The sequence below is a fragment of the Lycorma delicatula genome, chromosome 1 (genome assembly GCF_047948215.1).
Source record: "Lycorma delicatula isolate Av1 chromosome 1, ASM4794821v1, whole genome shotgun sequence".
Classification (NCBI taxonomy): domain Eukaryota; kingdom Metazoa; phylum Arthropoda; class Insecta; order Hemiptera; family Fulgoridae; genus Lycorma; species Lycorma delicatula.
Genome location: NC_134455.1, coordinates 270,793,916 through 270,804,392, shown reverse-complemented (window position 1 = coordinate 270,804,392; position 10,477 = coordinate 270,793,916). Strand labels below are relative to the sequence as shown.

General features: G+C 30.5%; 1 protein-coding gene across 10 annotated transcripts in view; it reads left to right on the top strand.

Moving 5' to 3' along the window:
* Nucleotides 1-291: 291 nt before the first annotated feature.
* stau (double-stranded RNA-binding protein Staufen) overlaps nucleotides 292-10,477 on the top strand; it is a 193,947-nt gene continuing 183,761 nt past the window's right edge. For 2 of the 10 annotated variants that reach the window (XM_075377512.1, XM_075377481.1), the window contains exons 1-2: nucleotides 294-481; nucleotides 843-866. The gene's annotated coding sequence lies outside the window, so the exon portion shown is untranslated. The other 8 variants (XM_075377503.1, XM_075377472.1, XM_075377517.1 and 5 more) reach the window with 5 other exon arrangements.

The following is a 10,477-nucleotide window of genomic DNA, read 5'->3' as shown; positions in this document are numbered from 1 at the left end:
GGGGAAATTGAAGCTTATTTGTGGGGTTAAATGTGTAGGCTTAAACAAAACGCGGTATTATAATAGCAGTGTCCGTTCTCTGCGCATGTTAGATATTCAGTATGAATATAAAATTACTTAACTAATTTTTTCAATAAGTCTAATCAAATTATTACTGAAAAGGTTTACATAAAATATTATTACTTTATTTTTATAAATACATTTCAAATATTTATTCTTCAGTTTAAATAACGCAGTTCCATTTATTCGTTTGCAGCCCTACAATTTGTTGTGCAATAGAATACACCCAATTGGCGTAGAGTGATATCACATAAGAAGTAGAGTGAAATGAAGATGGCTGTCGTTGCTTAACGTCCTTTCTTTTCTTTTTTGTTTGCCGAAGGGAAAACTCCCTCCAAGAACAGTCTCTTTCATCTCAACTACTGGATAACCGGAATTTCAGCATACAGTGTAGGTTGAAGTGAAGAAGAAAGTTAAAGAGGTTTGTAGCAAAATGATTAATGAGCTTTTCTATGCCAAAACCGGTCTCTCCTACCCTATCGGATGTGCAGGCCAGCCCTAAATCTCTTGTTTTGGTTGCTTATGTTTAACTATCCATTCCCCTTGCTTCCTACGCCACCCTCAGTTTTTGCAGGCATTTTTGCTGTTAGTCCTGATCCGTGATGTTGCAGTGCCATAATGAAACATATTTGTGATCAGCTGTCTGTCTTAACAGGTAGGCTTACGCAGCTCGCATTTTCAGTTGATGTTGCATGTTTAAAACATTTTTGTGTAAATTTGTGTCAAAATACGTAAGTGATTTAAAGAACGTTGTGTAATTTAAATAATTTACTACGTTGCAGATTGGAGGATACTCGTTTATTGAGGTAAGTTTATAACCTAATCTATCGTATTAATTTTGAAACGAAGCGAAATTTTGCTTTGATCATTGTGAAATACTATTAACAATATATTAAAATGCCATTTTAAACGTTGAATTAATATTTGTTATTTATAGGCTATTAGTACTTCATTTAAATTATCTCTGCAAATTGTTTTAATGTTTTCACCTATTATTTCTACTATTTATATTTTAGTTTATTCTCGTGGACCATACAAGACATAAAAAATCACCGCAAAGTTTTTGTTTATAGGTTTTATACATATAAGTATTTATAAAACAGTTACCAGTTCATCTCCTTAACATTAATAATATTTTTGCTTAGGGTTAGGTAATTTATTTGGTTTTTTAACTGCTCGATTGATTTTATTATTTTTTAATCACTCTTTTTATTGGGTGAAATATGTTTTATTAATACGTTTACTATATATATATATATATATAATGTTAGTAATTTAATTAATGAAGGGCATATTTTACTATTTATGTTTTCATTTATTCTGTTTACTGCAATCTCAATTTAATAAAAGAATTACATTTATTTGAGTAGCCTGCTATATAAAACAAAATGCTTACTCTGATTTTTTTGTTTATTGCATGTTAGGCTGTCATTAATTGCTGTTGGATTTGGATGTTTACATAGCAGATAACAACAGGTTTGGATAGTATGATAATTTTTTGTCTGTTTAAATATTTAAAGGATTAGCCTGTGCCAATTACAATTAATATGTTTGTTTTCTTAAAAAAAAAAATTGTTTAATTTTTCTTAGTAATACTTATACTAGATCATGGATACTTCCTGATTAATGCGCACATTATGTGACAGTTCTTATAATTAGTAATTTTTTGTTAGGTTGTGAGACTAAAACTTCTTTGCACATGTTTGGAGGAGATTGATCTTACTCAATCAATTGATCTTACTCATTGTTCAGTAATAGTATGTTATCATGTGCTGCATTAATGAAGGGGGTGTAAGTTACTTTTATATGGATTTGTATACTAGATCGTGGATACCGGTGTTTGGTGGCTGGGTTTCAACTAACCACACATCTCAGGAATGGTTGAGCTGAAACTGTGCAAGACTGCACTTCATTTATATTCATACATATCATTCTCTGAAGTAATACCTGAATGTTAATTCGCGGAGGTTAAACGGGAAAAGAAAGAAAGGTTAGGTTAAATATAATTTCATACTTCCCGACATGGGAACTCATACACAAACAATTGAGCATTCGTGGCTAGAAGTGCATTCGAACATTCCTTTGTATGGAAATTGTAAGCATCACTTGCATGGGCATCTTGCACAATTCTTTTTCAAAAGAAAATGCAGAGACCATAAGACCCAGTTCATCATATATGGTACAGTCTTACTTTATTGTATCCTGACCATATGATGGAGTTGCCCAAAACAGCTGATAATAACACTACTGCCATTAAAGATTTTGAGGAAGAATACTAAGATAATTTCACTCTTCTGACTTTAGAACTTGTATTTTTGTTAATTATATATTATATTTTTCAACATATCAGTTTGAAAAAGATCAAGGTTGAGGACGTTCAGGCACACAATTACCAAAATATTTAATGAGCCATTAAAAATGACTAGCTTGCTTGCAGAATTGTAGGTAGTAAATTTGCCCAATGATAGCATATATATTGTTTTGTTACATTCAATAAAGACAGATCTAAGGGAGAAAACTATTTTAAACCTAGTATTATACACAAAAAAGATATTAATCATTACATGCAAATTTTATGCACAGCACATAAGTCTGAGTTCATGCTCAAACAATGCAAAATTTACAGAGACTGAATCTAACAAAAAACAATACATACAATGATATGATCATTGAATTTGCCAATTGACCATTAGTGCTATAACAATCACTGTATCTATTGCAAGAGAGACTGGATAATATCCTGGAAAAGATATACTGAAAGCATATTTGTAGGTCTTTAGGTTAGTGAGTGGTGTTTGTTTTTATTTTTCTTATTAGTGTAAACTTATTATTGCCTCCACTGATATACAACCTTATAAATCTGTTTTCCTTGAAAAAATATATGATGATGCTGGAATATTTTTTTATTTCATTGAATTAGTACTTTTTTTACTTGTTATTTTCAGTTTTTAATCGGGTTTGCACAGCTATTTTCCTCATGTGACAATGGTTGTAAAAATAAAGCTGTTTCCATGCTTGATTTAAGGAAGTTGTATTGTTGTGTATTAGAGAAAGTTATAATGCTGAGATTGAAAAAATCATGATATGTATTTAAAAATAATTTTAAATTCATATTTGAAAAGTTTAATTTTATTATATCATTCAAAAGTCAATAATCTTGACATATATTGTTATCGTCATTGTTAATCATCAGTAAACTAGAAAAGTGTTACTCCATAATTTTTTCTTAACTTTTTGTTAGAGTAATGGTCAATTTTTTCTTTTCTTGTAAAGAATTTAAAAAAAAATTGCATATTCCTATAGTTACTTTAGTAAGTTTAGGTTAACCCACTGGAGTGGTCTAGTGGTGAATGTATCTTCACAGATCAGCTGATTTGGAAGTCGAGAGTTCCAGCATTCAAGTCTAAGTTATTGGCAGTTATTTTTATATGGATTTGAATACTAGATTGTGGATACCAGTGTTCTTTGGTGGTTGGGTTTCAATTAGCTACTCATGTAAGAATGGTCAAACTGAGACTTTACAAGCCTACATTTCATTTACATTCATACATATCAATCTCATTCATCCTCAGAAGTAATACCTGAATGGTAATTCTTGGAGAGTAAACAGAAAAAAGAAAGGTTAAGGTTAGGTTAGGTAACTTATGATTCCCTGTACTGAATAAACATAATCTAATGCTTGGTTTGCTTGTTAACCTCGTCTAATTAATCTTAAATATTAAATTGGCTGATTTAAAATATAAACATAAGAGAATGTTGATAGATACAAATTCAAAACATTATTACTCTTGCTGCTATAGGAATATGCAGTTTTTGATTTTTGGTTTTAAAGTTTTTACAAATTAAAAACTATAATAAAGCAAAACTTTTTTATTTGTATATTTACAATCACCCTCTATGAATCATGAGACCTTGCCAGTGGTGACGGGGCTTGAGTGCTCAGTGATACAGAGTAGCTGGACTGAAGGTGGAACGGAATTGGAGAGGTATCTGTTGAGAGCCAGACTAAGGAATGATTCTTAAAAGGGCAGCAGCTCTTTCAGTAGTTGTTAAGGGCGTAGGTCAGGAGGGCTTAACAACCATATCAGTATCATACAAACTTTGAGTATTGCGTAGCTGAAAGCAATGGAAAACTAGAGCTGTTTTTTTTTTTCAAGAAAATGTAACCCTCTGCATTTTCATGTAACAAAGATGGAGGCGCCTTCATTGGTAAAATATTTCGGAGGTAAACTAGTCCTTCCTTCAGATCGCCAGGGGGAGGAATACTAAGGAAGGGGTCACCAGAAAATTAAAAAATAACATTCTATGAGCTGGAGCGTGAAATTTTAGAAGTCTAAAAAAGGTTGGTAGGTTAGAAAATTTAAAAAGGGAAATGGATAGGTTAAATGTTGATGTAGTAGGAATTAATGAGGTTCTGCAGGAAGAGGAAATGACTTTTGGTCAGGTGAATTTAGAATAATTATTCAGCTTCAAATAAAGGGCAGGCAGGAGTAGGTTTCGTAATGATAAAGAAGATAGGGAAGAGATTAGAGTATTTAAAAACGCATAGCAATAGAATCATTGTAATAAGGATAAAATCAAAACGTAAGCCGACAACAATTGTTAACATCTATATGCCTACAAGTGCCCATGATGATGAGATATAGTGTGTATGAAGAAATCGATGATGCAATTAACACATAAAAGGGGATGCAAATTTAATAATAGTTGGAGATTGGAATGCAAGCATTGGAAAAAGCAAGGATGGAAATATTGTGGGTAATACGGGCTGGGTAAAAGGAATGAAAGAGGAGACCAAATTACCGAGTTTTACACGAAGTATAATTTAATAGTTGCCAACACTCAGTTTAAAATTATAATGGAAGAATATACACATGGGAAAAGCCAGGTGATACTGCAAGGATCAGATAGATTATATCATGGATAAGCAAAGATTTAGAAATCAACTGGAAATCTAACGTTTAGCTAGCTTTTGCTTTACTGCAAAGCTTATTCTGGTGTAGACATTTTTAGCATAATTTAGTCAATGAAATGTAGATTCGGGTTTAAAAGCTGAAGAAAAGGTGTGAGATGAATCGATGGAATTTTGAGAAGCTTTAGGAAGAGGAGGTAACGAAGATTTTTGAGAAGATAGCAAGAGGTCTGAATAGCAAAGGTAATGTAGAAGAATGGGAGAATGTTAAAAAGGAAATTCTTAGATCAGCAGAAGCGAACTTAGGTATAACAAAGAGAACTGATAGAAAACCTTAGATATCAGAGGATATATTGCAGCTGATGGATGAACATAGAAAGTATAAGAATGCTAGTGATGAGGAAATTAAGAGGCTATAAGTAAGAAATACTATAAACAGGAACTGTAAACTAGTGGAAAAAGAGTGAATTAAAGAAAAGTGTTCAGAAATGGAAAGAGAAATGATCATGGTAAAATAGATGGAGCATAGAGGTTAGTTAACAAGAATTTTGTGGTACATAAATTAAAATCTAATAATGTGTTAAATAAAAAAAAGATGGTACATTGATTTATAATATGAAAGGAATGGCGGTAGGTGGGTGGAATTTGTTGAAGAGTTACTTACGGATGAAATGAATTAGAAAATGGTGTTATAGAGGAAGAAGAGGATGAAAGGGTAGAAACAATACTGACAACTGAATTTAAGAGAGCATTAAAAGATTTAAATGACAGAAAGGGTCCTGGGATAGTTGGGATACCTGCAAAATTACTGCGCAGTGCAGATGAGGAAGTGATAGATGGATTGTGCAAACTGGTCTGTAATATTTATGAAAAAGGGAAAGTTCAGTCAGACTTTAAAAAGATTGTTATTGTCATGATACCAAAGAAAGCAGAAGATAAATGTGAAGAATACAGAACAATTAGTTTAACTACTCGCGCATCAAAAATCATAACTAGAATTCTGTGCAGAAGAATTGAGAGGAGAGTGGAAGAAGTGTTAGGAAAAGACCAAGTAGCACAGGCAAAATGAGCTTTTTGTCAGAAATATAATTTGCTTTCATCAAAAATTAATTTAAATGTCAGGAAAACATTTTTGAAAGTATATGTTTGGAGCATAGCTTTATATGGAAGTGAAACTTGGACGGTCAGGGTACCTGAGAAGAAAAAAATTATCTTTTGAAATGTGGTGCTATAGTAGAATCTTAAAAATCAGATGGGTGGATAAAGTAACAAAGTGATAAAGCGGCAAAGAGGTGTTGCAGCAAATTGACGAAGAAAGAAGCATTTGGAAAAGTATAGTTGAAAGAAGAGACAGACTTATATTGGAGGTACAGGTAGATGGGAAAAATTGTGCAGGCATGCAATGTTGGGAATATGTAAACAAATTGTTAGTGATGAAGAATGTAGGGGGTGTGCTGAAATGGCATGTGATAGGGAATAATGGAGATCTGCATCAAACCAGTCAGATAGTTGAAGACAAAAAAAATTTAATTAGGATTTAGTAAATGACTTATTAAGTTTTACAATTTTGTTAGATTAAACCGAGACTGATGGTTTTGAGATTTTAGCTGTGTAGACTTAAAATAACAATTTTGTTTTCATAATTTGGATTGGAAAATGTGTGCGCCTAGAAATCGAGCAACGATATTTATTGGCTGAAATAAAACTGTATAGTTGAAGAGAAAAGTGTAGGAGTGTCTGCCTGATAATCAACCCTGGACTCTCAAGGATTTCTCCAAAGTTGCCATTGCACAATTTGCAAGAATTCTTTTTATTTATCTTAACATAACACTACAATTTTGCAGTGTCTTGTGATCTGTTAGATCAATGGTGATCCAGTACTGTTAGTCCTGGAGTTAGCTCACTTTTCATGTCAAATTTACATCAGGCTGGAAGTGAATTAAATTTTTACTTCCTTGTATGATGTAAAGGAAGTTATAGCCAAGTAAAAGTTTAATTAATAAAATATTTGGATCTTGCAAGGGGAAGGCACATCGGTTCGAATCCGACTTCATCTCCTTTTATTTTTTAAATTTTTTTTTCGAATTTAAATATATATTTATTTATTAATTATTAGCCTTTGATTCTAAAAAAAGTTACAATAAATAATTCAATAATAACAATAATAAAAAATATCAGAATTTATTAATGAAATAAAATCTTATGTACTTTTCATTTTAAAAAGATATGTAACGTAATTTGTAGGTGTACAAGGTGTGTTGTCCACATCCGATTTTTAGTTTAGTAAATGGGAGAGAGATAAAGTCAGAAGTAAAATGCTATTGCATGGTTGATTTTATTGATAATAAGATAAAAAAGTTAATGTTTTGTGTGCTTGTTTTTTTATTAATTTATAACAAGTTATTTTTTATACAAATTATTGACCTGCAACTAACACAAAGAACCAGCTGATAGACATTTTGGTTGGTTTGGAATAACAGGCAAGAGTCCCGATTCTGTAAAGTTTTGTCTGATTTTCGACTTACAAGCTAATAATTTTTTTGTTTTACATAATCTATCTTTTTAACATGAATATACATTTGGCTGATCAAAATCATAGGCAATAATTAATGGTAGATGAAAATAGTTTTTTTAAGGTATACAAGATCTAATTATTATTTGTTCTAATTATTATTATCTATTATAAATTATTTAATTAGTTATTTTAAATGTGTTTTGGTTATTTTTGAATTATTCAAAAACTACAAAATTATTTTGACATCAAAATGTGGTAACACTGATATTGCAGTGAACTCTAAATTTCCAATAATGGTGAGATGGGATATACGTTATAAAAGATGCTTTTAATACAAGCTATATAAATAGTATAAATAAATGAATTGAAATGAAACATTTACTTTATTTCATTGTAAACAATTTTTATCCTGTCCTAATAATCTACACTTCTTCTTTATTGCTCATAATTTTTCCATATGAATGTTTGTAGCTAAATTATTAGGTTTCTTCCCTTCCTTATATACAGCAGCATTGATTGCTAACTTGTAATATATGTAAATATTTACATCTAGAAAGCTGAAGAAACCCATGTTAAAACAAAATATTTAGAGTGATTAATGTTATTTCTCAACGTAGTCCTACTAATTATATTCTTTATACATTTGTTTTAATTTTTTAATCTTTCTAGCCTCCCAAATAATGCTCAAGGTAATACTGAGAATTATTCCCCAATCTCAATTTTTCCCATATTACAATATACTACAGGCCAACATGAAGACGAAACAAGAAAAAATTTACTGGAACATTGGTAGATAACGTAAATGAGTAGTTAAAGGTAACAAAAAGGGCAATGTCCATGTTAGGTTATGAGATAACCCTATTTATATATATTATAAACAAACCAAACTTAACATATGCATGCTTCGCTTGTTATTCAAGGTTAGTGAGCGAAGCGAGCATAGGTTAAGTTTGATTAGGTTATATTGGTAATGTTCCGGCAAATTTTTTCTCTTGTTTCGAATACATATTGACCTCTAATATATTGCAATATAGGAAAAATTGCTCATAATTACCATGCTCAATTTATTTTTCTTTTACATTAGATATGTTTTAAGTTTAAAATAAGTTTTAATTTTCTTCCAAATCAGTAAATATGCCGAGTTAGTAGTGAGTACATTGAGAAGAATTGTCACAGTAGTTTGAATTTATTATTTTCAAAATGGCAGTTTTAAAATTTGTTATATATTCATATATTTTTGAGACATCAATTTCATGATATTGCATCTCATAAATATTTCAATATATGGCATTATGTAATGAAACAGCTTCAACCAAAACATGAATTTTTCATTATATAAATAGTGTAATAGTCCTGTAGCTTTTGAGAAGTGGGATTTACAGCTGATGTTAATTGAATTTTAACTAGGCAGCTTTTTAATGGTTGTCAATTTTTGTATACTTTGTTGGAAGTGTGTATGTTGTACTTTTATCTGATAGTAGATGGCTGTGGAATGGCAGAATTTATTTGCTTATGAAGAATGGTTTCATGTTGTGGTGACTATGTGAAAAAGGTTGATATAGCCATAATATTGGAAGAAAAAAGTTTGTATTCCAAGCAACAGTTGCTGCAATTTCATTAAGATTGAGTCAATGAGCATAACAATAAGAGAAATGTGCATTATCATAAAATTTTTTAATTTTTGTTTGAAACCCCTCTTTTTTTTACCTTTCATTACATTTGCACAATCAGATGTTTATTTTTTGTCTTATTACCTTGAATGCTAATATATAACTGTTCTAAAATACATAGAATGGATAAGTTAGTTGCAATTTGGTAGTCTGGAATATAGAATCCTCAAAAGTGTTCAAATATTTCTTCATTTATTAAATTTCAAAAAACAATAACAGCCTGAGAGTGTTCGGACTCATCTGTTTTGTCATCAGTCATTATAACTACAAATAAAATTTCTCCATCTCCTTTTTACTTCATTTTGGTAAGTGAAAGTAAGGCTGTGGTAAGTTCCAATATGGTTTTATATTGGAATGCAATATTGAATTTCTCATATTAAATAGTCTTACAAATACCCTTAAAGACTGTATTGCCTTCTAAATGGTTTTTTAAGTGTTTATCTGATTTAGACATAAAATAAGTAACCTGGATTTGCTGAATATCAGTTTTGTCATGTCCATGTAAAAGAATTTCAAAATTTCTACAAAATTAAATGCAGTCAGTTATTTTGGATAAAATCTCAACATTTTTAGAAACCCTTTTATTATGTTTATTAATTGAAATTCTATAGGCCTCAGCTATTTTTTTTTTATATGTGTAGTTTCTAAAAGCAAAACAGAAAGCATTTTCAGTGTGTTTTTTTGACATTTCATGTTTTTCAGTTTTTTTGTAATATTTTCTTTATATTCTTAAAACCATCCTTTGTTCATTTCACCTCATCTCCAAACAAAAAAATGGAAAAGAAATTAGTGCATTTTTCACTTCTTAACCACATGGCCAAATTTTTTTTTGTTACCACCGTATTAAAATGTTCTTTTTTTTTTAATGTATTAATTTACTTTTTATTGTTGCTTATTCCTGGCTGAGATATTAGAATATTGGGTAAAGGATGACCTTTAATTTTAATACAAACTTTTTCAGTGAAAATGAATTATGAAAAGTTTACAGCAGCAGTATAACTATTCTGTGGACAGCAATATGATACAATTATTCTGTTAAAACAGTGCTTCTAGAGTTCTTTGCTCTTCTAAGAATGTCTCAAGAAGGATTTTTATTAGTTTTTTTACAAAATAAGAGAACTGTATTAGATTGTTGATGATCAATTTAAATATTATGTGCAAAATTTCATTCAAGGTTCACGATTTGTAAATGGTTGGTCCATTAACATCCAAAATTGAGGAGAAGTAATGAGTTGAGTTATATTAACCCTTTCGGCCTCAAGCCTATTTTGTAAGTACTAGTTAAAAAGCCTCAAGCACGTTTTTCAGAGAAAGTAGATG